This window comes from Epargyreus clarus, unplaced genomic scaffold (genome assembly GCF_041222505.1).
Source record: "Epargyreus clarus isolate Ecla_fem2 unplaced genomic scaffold, WU_Ecla_fem_2.2 ptg000008l, whole genome shotgun sequence".
NCBI classification, from domain to species: Eukaryota; Metazoa; Arthropoda; class Insecta; order Lepidoptera; family Hesperiidae; genus Epargyreus; species Epargyreus clarus.
The window spans coordinates 14,820,245-14,836,462 of NW_027332216.1; the positions used below are offsets into that span (position 1 = coordinate 14,820,245).

The 16,218-nt window shown below is 34.0% G+C and overlaps 1 protein-coding gene across 1 annotated transcript in view; it reads left to right on the top strand.

Moving 5' to 3' along the window:
- The first annotated feature begins 1,127 nt into the window (after nucleotides 1-1,127).
- The window catches only part of LOC140744553 (uncharacterized), a 48,038-nt gene continuing 32,947 nt past the window's right edge, over nucleotides 1,128-16,218 (top strand). The window contains exon 1 of the mRNA XM_073076186.1: nucleotides 1,128-1,348. The gene's annotated coding sequence lies outside the window, so the exon portion shown is untranslated. The remainder of the gene's footprint in view (nucleotides 1,349-16,218) is intronic.

The window sequence follows — 16,218 nt, forward strand, 5'->3', positions numbered from 1 at the left end:
ACACATACCTCCGTCCTTCCCGAGGTCAATAGTCGGGCGGCTCTAACTCCCGCTTTACATTAGAACTGCCTAGTGACATATGTGTCTAGCAAGATTGTTTTTTTGAAGTTTGGATAGCCAATTATATATGATTATAGACTCTTAGACATCCGAGCTGCGCTGTCGCCTGAAAAAAAATCTAAGATTTTTCCAGCAAAACAAAACAGAAGTGTGTCTCTAATTTTAAAATAATTGGTTCTATTTTTATGTTATGTTAGAAAAAGTTAAATAGATTTCAACAGCATTTTCGCATAAAGATATTTTCCATGAAAAACCTTCAGACGATGTATAAAAAATACTAATTTTCAAATTATTATTTAATCTTTTTAATATCGATTGAACAATAAAGTACCAATGTACAATCATGCAGCCTCCATACAAGCGAGCTGGAGCCACAAACATTTATCCGCCGAAATGCCAGCTTGATTCGGTGCGAATCTATGAACCGCTACACTTTGAAGGCGCCTCTAAAGGTTTTGATAGTTTGCCGTTAGACACTACATACATAGCTGTAATAGAACGTTAGTACTACTTATTCACTCTTACTTACTAATCTTCTACTAACAAAAATTTAAAATATGAATTATTTATTTGTAGTGAAAAAGTGAGTATAAATATTAGCTTATATTTTTTATTGTTTTTTTTGTCTTGTCGATCGTACATCCATTTTGTGAATGTCGCGTAGATATCAAAAATTAAAATCTTTTAAATTTTATTTCGTTATTGTAATTTATCTTTCTTTTAATTTCACTAAATTTTTATGTTTATAAAATTAACGTACTTTGTACAAAAATATAACAAAATTAATCTAGATTGTACTCGTAAATAAAGACATTAATGACAAATAATAAGATTGTTCTGAGGAAACTAATAAATATCTTGGTGAACAAACGCAACCTAGTAGAGCATTTAATTATGTATTAAATATGTGGATGAGGATGAGACGTATGAAGAATGAAGATGCATCTAATTTTTAACCTACTAAATACTATAGGAAAACAAATAAACAATTTGGAAGCAAAATCGTAAATCGAAAGCATCAACCGTCATTACTCCCGCCACATTTTAAGGCACACATTTACCGACAAAGCCGTTCAACGGGCACCTCACTACCGACCCATTCATTACAGAACCGCACTGCCTCCGACCGCGATGCAACACTAGCCGTTCCGAATTCGAATTTTTTCACCAATTCCCGTCTCGCGCTATTTTACATACTGACAGTTTTGCGCGCCATTTTTTCGCTGTGTTTTTGTTTTTTTTTTAATCTGTGAATGCACTGTTGATTTACTCGGCCTGGACGAAAAGGGTGAGTCAAAAATTTATATATTTTGGAGATACTAATTATTTTGTCTTAACATCTAAATTTCGCTTCATTATTTTTATTGTACTATGTTTTGAAAAATATATAATTACAACCGATTATTTTGTGTAATTGGGTGTAACGATTACTATAAATATTTAAATTTAGTATTATATTTCCGCTCTTATATACATACTTTCATAAAGTTTGAAACAACAATTTATTCCAATTTTGTTTACAGATAACACGTTAATTTTAAAATTTTCCTGTTACACTTATATTATGTACATTTATTAAAATAATTGGGTATCGCGCGTATGGGCTGATAAATATTCGGCAACAATAACAATTGTCCAGGAGTCAATAATTCACCGCAAAATTGTAGATTCCTACATCTAATTAATTCGTATAAGTATAGATTATTATTGTATACGTTGCAGCCCATAACAACAATATTCTCATTTTAAATTTCGAATAAAGAACTAATTATTTCGTACTCCCTCCGCACGATTCGATTTTTTGTAATCTGTCAGTTTTGCGCGCATTTTTCCCGGGTTTGTTTCTTTTATTTTAATCTGTGCTACAGTTGATGGACCCGTCCACCGAGAATTCCGTTTATTGCAGAATAAACACAATAAAGATTTTTTGTTGCTGGCACGTTCTACAAAATAAATGTTATTTACTATTAAAAAGATAAATGGGCAATGGAATAGCTGTTTTTGTTTTGTTATGACTCTTGGGCTTTTGGGCATGTTTGACAGTGGTATATAGTGGCATACATATTGCACACATAATAGATTATTTTCATTTGTTTTTTTTTAACACAAAAATCTATATATTATATTTTTTCTAGTTAAGATTATCAACCGAATAGTTGTAGAGTTTACGTAACATTCAGTAAAAAATGGCGTTCCGCTTCACGCTTCACCGCCTTAATGGATCTCAATGAAACTGCGCATGCGCATAGTTGAGCCACTGTTTCTTTCAATAAATATTTAATTGATGTCTTGAACGGGCCCGATTCTAAGACACAGCAACTATTTCTAATATATTCAAATGTAATATGTATGATTGAAATAATTATGCAGGAATTTCTGAAAGACGCAGAAAGTTAAATGTCGTTTTGTTCTGGTTTGTTGAATGTCGTCTGGTAGACACTTAATGAAATCAACCCTGAAAATCAGTAATGCGCCAGTGAATTTAAGTAGAATTCGTATTTAATAGGATTACATATATCCATATGCGGCAATGGCTATCTACTCGTATCATAAGATGGTCACCATACTTCCTCGTCCTTTGCTGTCTCATAGACTCCGGCGGCACCACCGCCACACCTATTTCTGCCTTTTAACAGCAGTGTTAGGCCCTACTGCGTTCCATTTTGAAGGGTGTGGTAAGGGAGACATACTTTTCCAAGGCGTTCCAGCTTAGTCCTCAGAGGTAGCGGCGCATCTGTGGCCGACCTCAGGTAGACATATCTAATCCTATCTGGGGTTGATTGCACATGTCCATGGGCGGCATTAGCAACTTACCATCAGGTGGACTGCATGCTCGTCTGCTACTCCTATATTATAAAAAAGCCAAAAAAAACAAATCCGATAACGTATCGAGCAAACTCGTCGGATCGGAAATATGCGGTTGAACTTCATGCGTCATTTTTTACGCCTGAAATCAATATGACACCAGTTTTTGAGCGTTAAGGACGAAAGAGATTGCTCGCTACAGTTATTGCACCAGTATGTATGTAAATCAAAGTAATGTTTAATTTTACAATGATTGATAGGTTATAAAAATCTTTCGGAGACATAGCATGAACGTGTCATTTACATAAAATATGATAGAATGGTTGGTTGCTATGCGATATTATTGCAATAAATTATATAAATTGATTTGTCTGTCGAATGTGACAATACCTACGATTGTTAAATATGTATACTAGGCATTTTCTTAAGTTCATATGATTTTCATTTGTGCATAAGATACAATAATAATTTGTTTTTTTTGTTGTTGTCATAATTATGCCAATCTCTCAATCAATAATAACATTGAACGATTCATTTACAAATAAGCTTTATAAAAAAAATGATTATGTTTTACTTCTACATTCTTAGAGCATTCTTCAGTTTTTTCCGTGTTATATTTTAGAGTAATAATGTTATTTATTCTTACGATATTATTTATAAGGTCTTTATTAGTGTTAAAAACTAAGTTATTACTAACTTTTGGCCAACAACTATACTAAATCATAGAATTGCCCAAACTTTTAGAAACATTATCTTCGTCCAATTAGAATAATATTATATTTGTTACAAACAGGGAAAGAAATGTTACAGGAGCCCTCTTCACTATGAAATTTGTAGTACGAGTAAGACAACTAACCGTTAATTTTCATTTGTCGACTTGAGGTTTTTTGAGAAACAAATGACATATTATAGTATTTGTTCAGTATTTAGAACTGGTCGAAATACTGATTATATATAAAAGGAGTAAATTCAAAATTTAAAAGGTTGACGTTTCTGTCATAACACACATTGTACGGACAGACGGTATTCAGATTTCGTCACGGGACGTGTATAATTATATAGTATATTACGGGGGTCCTGGGGACCTATTTGGGAGTCGCGAATGTGTGTGCATCACGGTCGATCGGTCGCCGAAGGGAGCACCGCACCACTCTACGGTATTTATACATTAATTCACCTACATTATTGTTTCTAGCGCACAAGAGTTCCAAATTATATTTCGGATCAACCAGCGACCTAAAACTCTACAGTATTCAATTTTTTTTTTAAATAAATGAAAGCAATTCCAATACAATTTAAAGGTGTATCTATTACGGTTCAAGAGGTAGAGCGCTGTGACAGACGGACAGACAGACAGACAGACATCGGAAGCTTAGTAATTGTATCCCGTTTTTATTCTATACATACGGAACGCTATATATATTAGTTGCCATTCAATTCTAACCAGGACATCCGTGGCAATGAATCCGCATACTCGATAAAGAAGAAAAAATATTTACAAAACCCAATGACCTAATAAACTAAGCGGCCGTGATACTAGTTTATATATGTCAAGTAAAATATTTATCTTAACATTGATCTAATTCAGGCATTTTAATAATAGCGTCAAGAAAAAACCGTTCAAACAAGTTGATCGCTTTTTATTAATATAATATGTTTTTGTTAATAATCTAAGCTTCCCTTTCATATTTTATTACGGTAATAACGTAAATTATTGTAATAAAAATTTAATTTGCAATCCATATTTTATGGTCGTTATATTATTTAATTTATATCTGTACATTTTTATAAAGGCGGAAAGTCTGACTTATCATCGCAGAGTTTAAGTTAAAGGACTATGAAATTTGTACAAAAGGTTAATTTGAACCTTTGAAGGTAGTAGAGCATTTTTTTGGTATGACACCGTAAGAACAAACACCACGCACTATCGTTAATAACAGCAATGTTAAGCCCTGCTTCGTTTCGATTTGAAGACACATACTTATCCAAGGCGTTCCAACTAGGTCCTCAGGGATAGTAACACGGGTGTGGATGATCTCAGGCAAGACTCTAATCTTATCTGGAGTTGACTATAGATGTTCACGGATGGAAGTTGCCACTTAATGTCAAGTCAACTGCATGCTCATTTGTTACGTCATAAATTCCTCTTTAATTATTAAAAAAATCTATATTTTACCAATATTATACGTAGGTACAGAAAGACAAAGTAGCATGCATGCATATATGTGCATTTATGTGTACATACACGCATTTATGTATGTAGTAATGCATGCTTGTATACACCTTTATCTGTACACGCGTGTATGTGTGCGCGCGTTCTTACGTGTGTTTGTGCAATTAAGTATATTACCATTCTTTTATTAGCGTTCTCAAGCAGAGATGCACATATTCTCAGGCGCGTGGCTTTAGACAATGCACCCTTTTGTGTTGTGAACATTGTTCGCCATCCTTATATACTTGCATTTATTCACAAACGAAAAGACAAAGCGTGCATAGTTAAACACTGGTATAATGCCTGTATGAACACAACTACAGCACTTGTACAAGCTAATTTAAATGAAAAAGTATAGAATAAATAATACATATATCTTAAACGTCACACCATAAATAAATTACGCTACCTATAGTCACAACCCCACAGTAGGTGTTTTCTAGTGTCATGGACACCATAGTCGCACAAAGACGAATACCCAGAACAAATATCTAAATGCGTGATTTAAATATTTGTCTGGCCGGGGAATAAACCCGGAGCAGACTGCCAGTATTATGATTATGACCACCCCTCCACGTGGATCGTCAAATAATATATTTCAAAAAATATTATCTTTTCATCGATAAAGGTTTTATTTAGGAAAGCACCTATATCCCCCAGACCGCTATTTATGAAGCCATAAAAATAAAATCGGAAAAGATAAAAGGATTGAATTAATGACGTGATTCCGGATATGACCGGACAGGGATCCGGATTTTTCCGGATTTAGCCTCATCACGATATCGCGGTGTAACCATTGATTTATCTAAACAAATTTTGTGTTCGCAATTTCACACTGCTACGAAATTTTAACTTACCTATGTGTGTGTATATGTTTTTGTCGTGTGCATCTTGGTTTTAAAAATTTCATAATTACAGCTGAGTCCGAACATTACGTGGACTAAGTCCCTCTTTTAATCCCTCTTCCTGTAAAAAAAACTATATTTATGTGTATGGGAAGAAATGAGACACAGAAAGGTGTATGTTATCGTGAAAGCATCTGATAGCACTGCGTGTACCGAATCTCTCTTTTTCTCCTTCTTGCTATGAAAGATCATTGTTTGTGTGCCTGTGACAGAGTGAGAGGCTGAGAGTGTGTTTGTGTATAATGATGAATATTGAGTCCTAGCATTCCGTGTACTCCGTCTCTCTTTATCTCCCCCTGCCTGTAAAAGCGCTGTTTGATTATTTATGTGTATGAGAAGGAGTGAGAGTCAGAGTGTGTGTGTGTATCGTGATAACAACTAAGTCATTGCGTGTGCTAAGTCTCTTCTCTTCTTCTCTGTAGAGTGTGTTTATGTAAGAGTGTGTGTCTGGCGTTATTTATGTATACGATTGTATGCAATTATTATTTACTAATATCACGGAAACATAGCTGTTAGGTACATGGAAATTATTCTAGAGATAAGATTTAATATATTCGTTGTTTTATATAACCTACGTCATACATAGCATGTTATTAGGTGCTAGATTACTGTTATAATTATTCTAATTGGCTTGAATGTGGAATAAACAACCGTCTAGACGAGGGTATATCGATTAAGGTAGAAAGCTATCTGACTTAATAAATTATTTTAATGGCCATATTATAGTAGAATGTCGTGTTTTTGGTCTTAAACTGGTATTTGGAATATTCAAGAAGAATTAAGGAAAAAAGGCAAGCTGTATGTTACCTGTATCTATTTTATATTTTCAGAGTTTTCCATGCTTAGTAAGTATAATAAGTACCTACGTACCGTGATATCTTGGCATTAATAAAACATTTTTTTCTATTCAAAAAATTAAATGTGCTCCTGTTTATGATCGTTGCCCTGTGATGTGATGACTGTTTAGTCATTTATCTATAATTTTTAAAACCAAAATAATTTTTAAAAACAGAGACCGACAGCAGCCTTAAACAGGAAGCACGAATAAAATTTAACCACTTACGGTCACCCATCTATCTTATAATCCCATCCCATCCCATCTAACTATCAACTGCACCCAACTTTGCTTAACTTTAGATGAATAATGATCTACAATAATAATAAAATAAATAACTATAATAGTATATTCAAAATATAAAGTATGTCATAGGCCATTTGGCCTTAAATATACTGTCCTTACTTGTCACTCGAAGTTTTGTATTTAACATGGTGTAAGGTCGCTTTTAATAAACAAACAATATCAATCCCTAAATATCTTCTCAATACACTGTTTGCGTAAATTGTAAGTTTCTAAGAACTTTAAATTATTTTAAACATTATAATTTTTTTAAATAAATGTTACAAGAAGTTGGAAGAGGTAAGACCAGTATGGTTCAACGTTTCTATCGGAAGTAGTTCTCGCGTTTTGGTGGAAGCTGTTAATGCCGGTTGACTACATCTAAATATATATAACTCAAAGGTGACTTGACTGACATAGTGATCTATCAACGCACAGCCCAAACCACTGGACGGATCGGGTTGAAATTTCGCATGCAGGTAGATGTTATAACATAGGCATCTGCTAAGAAAGGATTTTGATCAATTCAACCCCCAAGGGGATAAAATAGGGGATGAAAGTTTGTATAAATCTTCTTAGTTAATAATATTACTTCGTAACGCGAGCGAAGTAATATTATATAATAAGTTCTTATAATATAGAAGTAACAGACGAGAGATCACGTGGGCTGACCTCTACCCCTGAGGGCTAACTAAGAACACCTCAAAAAGTATGTCTCCTTTACCACACCCAGAATACAGCCAGAACCAGAACACAGCAGCGTTTAACACTGCTGTTATTAGGTAGAAATGGGTGTGGCGGAGGTGCCGCCGGAGTCGAACCAAAGAGGGTTCTACCACCTTCAAACCTTATTTTTCAGTAGCGGCGCATCTGTGGTTGACCTCAGGCAGGAATATCTAATCCTATCTGGGGTTTACTACAGAATGGGCGGCAGTAGCCACTTACCATCAGGTGGACTGCATGCTCGTCTGCTACTCCTATATTATAATTAATAGTCAAAGATTCCGAATCAGTACAAACTGTACAAATGACTATTAAAACGTAATATATTCTCAAACAATTTAATCCGAGTTCATATCGGGTTTCCGTTAACTGTCGCACAAAATAATGTCCCGTCGATTTATGGCCCCATAAGATCGTTCGGAAGGGTTTATTAAGTCATATATCCCACGTGGTTATAAATTGGAGCAATAAGAACAAGTTTTAATTCCAACCCCATCGATTCCAATTTGGGAACACAGCGATAAATTACGTGGCCACAGAAACAGCGGGCGAAATTGCGCTGGAAAAGTTTTAAGTACTGTTTTTGAAATTTTTTAGGATGCATTATTTTTGGGACACTTTTTTTTTAATAAAAGAAATAAATAAATAATAATAAATAAATGCCGGTTGAGTTATGTATGTAGAACAGGAATTGTATCTGGAACCGATAGATACACTGCTCCTCCTGACGACTTAAATAGTCGCATCATTTCTAAGTCAGCATCTACCCTTTCATCGAAATGTAAGATTTGCTTAATGCTAGAAGTGTGTCGGTGGTTCATTCCTCATTGAAAAATACTGGTTCTTACCACCTTTTAAAGTATATATAATATCTATACTCGTATAATCAATTGCCAAAAAATATAATTAAGCTCGTAAGCTCTATGTACAATATAGCTCTAAATACATCTTAGAAGTTATATGTAAAGTTATACCTAATACGAAATATGTATAAATGAATAAGTAGTTAATATTTTACTGTATTACCACTTCTATAAATTTCCCTCATAATGCACTAAAAGTGCATGAATCCTAACGGATCTCCTAACGGAGCAAACAAAATCTCAACTTCTTAAAACCACACTAACAAAGTACTTGCTAGCAACAATAAAACCACCTTAAGTGAGATGAACCAAATTGCCTTAAACGATACATGATGGTTATCAAGCCGCGGAAGTTCACGCCAGATTTTGGACTTCTCTGCCACAGATTGCATCTAAATGTGTAGTGCCGTTATGCTTTTGAGTTAATGCCGAGATGCTTTTATTGATATAATTGCGTTAAACAAACAGTTAGATGGAATACAATTACTGTTGAATCCAAATCGAGTTACTTTGTAGATCTTTATACCATATTTTGAGTCATTTACGTTTTGTAATATGTTTTCCTCATGAAAAGCGAGGGAAACTGATGACCGTACATCATTACATTTAAAATAATTTATAAATTAATATTTTTTTATTAAATTGGAATATCATACGAGCTTGCAGTCAACTTATTCGGTTATTACCTTGGATTTCTGTAACCAATAGAGCATCATATAGAGCAGTTTCTACCAGAAGGCGATCACAGATGAGTTGCTACTCTTGAAAAGTAAGATGGTCGCCTTATATGTACGAGTAAGTCAGCCGACATCTGTCATCTGGCATCTAGCATCACCTTTCCACTAAAACGCAAACGGCTTTACCAACCATACAGGCTCTACCACCGTTAGCCTCTTTACTTAAAATAATGTTTATATGGAGCTTTTCGTCAGACCACACCTTGTTATTATCTTTACACAGCATTTGTCTTACGATCTGTTTAAAGTTAATATTGTTTTACTATATTTAAGACTCAATGTTTACATTATATTTTAGCGTAGGTAAAGAAGAACAATGGTGTTCTGATTTAACTATTTAAAAGAGACTTGACTTACCAAAGATCAAAATTTAACAATTCCTGCTTATAAGAAATGTCCAATTTTAATTTTTAATAGGCATAATTTCTAAAAATCAAAATTTGATCTTAAGATCAATTAATCAATAACGTACACGTTATTAATTATTTGATGTGACCTAATAATGTAGGAAAAAGCTTTTAAGAATAGTCGATAATACAGAATATATACAAACTTATCTTAAAATCAATTAAACTGTTTACTTGTACAAAAGCCGTGAACTTTTCAAAAGGATATCGTAGGATGAACAAGCAATTAAATTGGAACATTTTGAACAATTTACGTTACCCTTAGTATGAGTTTTTAAGTTTTTACAAGTATACTGTTTTATATATGTTTACGTATCAGAACTGATTAGAAATGTTTGTGAAATACGTAAACAAATACAAAAACCGTAGATTAGTAAAGATTACTCACTCCTAACAAGAAAATGTAACCAGTTTTGACACTTGAAATTGTCACTGTCATCTATTTTCGTGTTTGAAAAATATTAAAAAATGTAGTTTTTAGATGATTTACGAATGAAACGATATTTCTCCGCACTTTTTCTTTGGCATTGTTCTACGTAAATTACACCATGACAGCCATTAAACGGCTGACATAATTGTCAGCCGTTTAAGCCATTAATGGCTTCCTCCAATTACAAGGCGGTGAGTTATCTATACTTCTACTATCTACTATCTATGACAAAAACAGTCATTTTTGTAAAAACGTAAAAACTCATAGTACGGGTACAGATTGGAACGTAAACGCTATAACTTTTATCATTAAAAGCACAATCGCTGAAATTAACGACCGAGTTACCAGACGGACATATGTAGGTACATATAAAAATTCACCCACATAATGATATTTTAATTAAAGTAACTCCAACGAAAGAAACAAATATATTTAAACAAATAATTGACATTGAAGTGTCTGTGTGCGATTTAAAAATAAAACCATTTTCAAACTTATGTTAATATATTGAAAATTGCGTTTAATTAACGCATTTTTTTACTTCCGTTTCATTCGTAAATTATACGTGTATATTTTGTTTAATTTCTTATCCGTCTGTATTTTTGTTTGTTTTTCAAATTCACGGACCATACAGTCAGACTGATTTTGACGAGATATTTATGTAAATATAGAGATGATAATTAGGATAAGAGCCTTTACACATAAAGAGAACTTTAAGGCTGTAAAAGTAAAAGAGCTTTAAGTGTAGAACGTTATTTGAAATTACTTTTTACAAAGCTTAAGTATCAAACGAATAATACATACACAAACACACACGCGAGCGCACACACACACACACAAATGCATATATACATATGCATTTGTGTGTGTGTGTGTGACATAATCAACATATTGAATAATCTCTAAAATACATATTTAAAAAATAAATAAAAATAATAATAATAAACAGGAAACACTTTAAAATAACGGTATATAATAATAACAACAATAAATAAGACACGTATGGAAGCATAGGTTTATATAAACACTTAAATAACCGTAATTACCATTCACTATGGTATTAGCCTTAATAAACAATTCATTCTCGCTACGCATACCTACGAATCACTTGCACACTTAACAAGTTACTTTTTTACACTCACCCTCTAACTAACAATAACATATTATGTTAAGGTAGTAGAACCCTTTGTGGTTCGACTCCGGCGGCACCACCGCCACACCTATTTCTACCTAATAACAGCAGTGTTAGGCGCTGCTGTGTTCCGGTGTGGCAAGGTAGACAGACTTTTCCGAGGCATTCTAACTTAGTCCTCAGGGGTAGCGGCGCATATGTGGCCGACCTCAAATAGGATAGGATAATAGCCAAGCCTATCTGGGGTTGATTACAGATGTCCATGGGCGGCAGTAGCCACTTACCATCAGGTGGACTGCATGCTCGTCTGCTACTCCTATATTATAAAAAAAAATTGGCTCACGAATTTTTTATTATTTAATTATTGTAAGTTTCTCAGTAAGCGATTTTTGTAAAATCTTTTGAGAAAATAAATGTCTTAGCGTAACCGTAAGTAGCAAACGATTGCAGTTCAGTTAATTAATTTTCACTCCCGCTTTTACTAAAAATGTGCCTGATATCCCTGTTGTTTTGACAAAAATATGTGGATGTGGCGACATAGTCTCCACACCCAAACTCCAATAAAGGTTGTGCATTTCAAATAGGGAACTCTACAAAGGGTTCTAAAACTGCCGATTTTCTATTTTCATATACTTGTTCATAGTCAAGATAGCATGCATTTTATTTCGACAAAGTTATCAGGAAGATCTTTTTTCGCCGATGCCTATACTAGGCGGCACAAATCCAACTTCACCACTGCATATGCAGCGATTTCTTAGGAATAGAAGGTTTGATCCCCAAAACCCTCCGCTCTATATACATCTATGATCACACATAAGATTTCGAGGAAGACACTAATTACAATTATCCACAAATTTAAAGAATACAACTGTTACGATAACTTTTACACACAAAAACTGCAACACTGCACTGCAACGCGCAGGGGTCCTACCACCATCTTTTAAAAACCATCATAGTTCAGGAAAGTTTTATTTCCTCCTTAAAACAGTGAAATATTCCGTCATACACAGTGAACAAACTTAAACCCATATTAATTTTTCGCTTATCCATTGTATAAAACCAACTGAAATTGTCATATTTTGCTTAAACAGTTAAATGTCCTGCAAAAAAAGTAAAAGTATGATTAAAATAATATTGTTTTAAGAGATGGTAGTAACCCCCCTGAAATCGTTCAAAAGATTGACAACACATATATACAGCTCGTAGGTACATGTAGGTACTCGTAAATACATAAAAAACGAACGCATCGAATAGAACGGGAACCTCATTTTTGGAAGTTGGTTAATTAAGACCAAAGCCAGCCATTAGCCTTGAAAGCGCCACTCGCAACACTTTGACATTTCTTAAAACATTTAAACTTTATTTAATATGACTATAGTTCTGTGAAACTGGTGCAGTATTAAAATTCGCTTCAGATTTTAGGTAGCGACTGCATTGTTTGAATTAAATTGAGGCTTCTAATCTTCGATCTACCTGCTCGATGAGCTAGACTTGAAATTCAAACATCTCGGATTTAATTTGGATGACAATACCAAAAATTATATGCAAAAGGATATATTTTCTTTAAAAGTTTGTTCCTATGATTCTCTTCACCCCACGACTAAAAAGCATGATTATAAGATTGATATTTTTTTATAAATTTATAGTAATAATGTGCAATACAATGCATATACGATGGAACAAAGTTATAAATTAGTAAATAAACTTACAGAAAGATAACTGCAACATGAGTTCACATCATTTAGGGCATAGATATACTGCTAATAAAAACGGTAGCACATCTATGATTTAGGGTAATTTAACTTATAAATGATTAATGCATATAATACACCAATCAGGTATTTATCTGTTAAATGCACCTCACATTTACCATTCAAATGATTTTCTACTAATTTCTCCGTCACAAAACGTGGTAAAAAAAAACAGTTTTTAATTTATTAAGCTTAAACTTTAGATCAATAAACTTAATGCAAATCTTTTGCAATTCAAACAGTAAATACATTAATTTACGTTATAAAGATTACAAAACAAGTAATCGAGGAAGGATAATTAAAACTGCGACAGTGCCTTTACACGAGTAGCGGATTTGAACCGGTTACCCACTTTCTAAAAATCTGTAGCAATGGTCGCGGCGAGATCGATACGATTTCTGAAGAAATTTCGGTGATTGGCACGCTCTAGATTATTCTGGTCTTCTTTATTGGTAACATAACTGCCACCCATGGACATGTATAATCAACTTCAGGATTACTGTCCTACATGAAGTCAGCCATACATGAGTTACTTCCCGTGAGGTCTAAGTTACAAAATTTAGACGCCTTCTATACGTTTTGTTAGAATATAGAGGTAGCATACGGATATGCAATCCATCTGATAGTAAGCGGCTACTGTCGAACATGGACATTTGTAATTAACCCCAGATAAGAGTAGATTCCTATATGTGGTCGGGCACGTGCTATCTGTGAGGACTAAATTCGCCTCAGAAAAGTTTGTGTATATTTCCTTACCACACCCTTAAAATTAGAACGCAGTAGCGTTTCACACTGCCGTCATTAGGCAGAAATAGGGGTTGCAGTGCCACCGAAATCGAACCACAAAAGGTTTTATCGCCATCATAATAAGTGTCTATCCCTTACCACATCCTTAAAATTAAGGCATAACAGTGTAGAAATTGATGTAGCGGTGCTTCCAGTGTCATAGAACCACAAATAATTCTACCTAGTAAAGCCTTAAAGATTTACCTTCGAATAACATAATTCATAATCCAAGCCTCCACGTATTCAGCTATAACGGTAAACCATAAATGTTTTATCTGTAATAACAATAAATTACACATATAACTATTAAACAAAATTAAAATTAATAAAGGACCATAAAGTTTACGCAAGTAAATTATAAACGTTAGACTCTAAACATGATTAACGATTTTTGTAATCACTGTTTACTATTAGATATTTTTATTATAGTTGACATAATGTTTATTATTATTATGTTATGATGCCTTTGTCTTGGGAGGTTATAGTTATATAATTGTCAATTATTTTCCTTAAAATTAGTATATCCTGTTTGTATCGTAAATCAGTTATTGCGTTTCGGTAGGATGTTGTAGATGCCGACTAAGACACATAAGGGGACCATCTAAGTCCTAAGGTCGTTTGTCCACTGCACCTTCACCGAGCCGATACCAAGAACGAGATTATTTTGGGGCCGATTTTAATATGTCATGACGGCGATAGTTTGTCCACCACGCCGGATAACGGCGGTTTATTTTGTTCCTGCTGTCACGCGTGTGACGGCAGTGTATGGACAAGTTCCAATGTATTTTATATTGCCGGCACATCGGCCCGTCAAAACCTCGGTGCCGATGTAGCGGTCACGCCGCTCTACATTAATATCAATTCGGTCTTCAAATCCATCCATAAAGTATTCTAAGTTAAGTCACATGTAATGAAGCGAAATGTATCGAAGCCTGAGCATAACAGCGCTACACTACTAAAACAGAATTAAACAAACGTGCCACTGCAGTTTAACTGTAGAATTCTACCACCTTACTTAAACACCAAAGCAAACCTATAGGTATTCAATTCAATCCAATTACAGGAAAGAAATCTCCAGGCATAAATAATAGGAAATAAAAGTACATTAAGACTCAGTAATAAGTCTGTCTAGCTTTCTAGACCTGGGTTCAAAGGCACAGCTTTCTCTGCTATTACACACGCTACACAGATACCTGCCTTGTAATGAGGTATGCTATCGAGACGATATCTAGCAAATCAATGGCAATCAATTTTTATGGTCATTTCTAATCAACTAATTTTGGAATCAAGTCCTAAGATCGTGGGTATATGTAGCTAGTAATAATGCATCTATATCGCTTTCATCTGTAACTGCTTTTTACAATATAGGAGTAGCAGACGAGCATGCAGTACAGCTGATGGTAAGTGGCTAATGTCGGCCATGGACATCTGTAATCAGCCCTAGATCAGATTAGATTTCTAACTAAGGTCAACCACGGATGCGCCGCTACCTCTGAGGAGTCAGGTTTTTATTTTTATAATAATTGCCTAATATAAAAACAATGCACTCGTAGATAAATATTTAATTTAAACATAATATAAACATTTGTCGTAAAGTCGTCTATGATGTCAGCATAATTGATGCATTTTTGTTAAAATATATGTCAAACAAATAATACAAATTATCAACAATATTCTATATCGATTAAAAAAGAAATCAGGATAAAAAAAATCGTTATAAAAATCCTTATCGTGTCCTACATTAATTTATCGTTTACGTAATAGCATTTTCACTGCGGTTTTTGGAACTCAAAAAGTTAAACTTAACTTTTCCTCAATAAAATCTTTGGTATATAGCCTACTTATGTAAGGGTCTTCATTGTACGTGAAAGGTTTCCGATTTTAAATTCCACTGTATTACTTTGGGAATATGTTTATTATTACAAAATATTAGAATTGAATTTGGAATTGGTCATCCATCTTAAGACTCGCCACACTCCTCGCTAATTCGTGTTAACAAATCCGAATTTTTTTGAACAAATAATAAAAATCACATAGATAATAAAAGTGATACCTGTTCTTAATACGCAATGTATCCAATATTCTGCCTGGCAAGAATCAACACTTGATCATTTGATAATTACTAGCTGACCCGGCAAACGCTGTGTTGCCATATAAATAAAAAGAAGTTAAGGGTGAACAACCCTTATCACTTAGGGGTATAAAAATAGATAGTAGCCGATTATCACACCTACTGAATATGCATATAAAATTTGGTGAAAATCGGTAAAGCCGTTTCGGAGGTGTACGG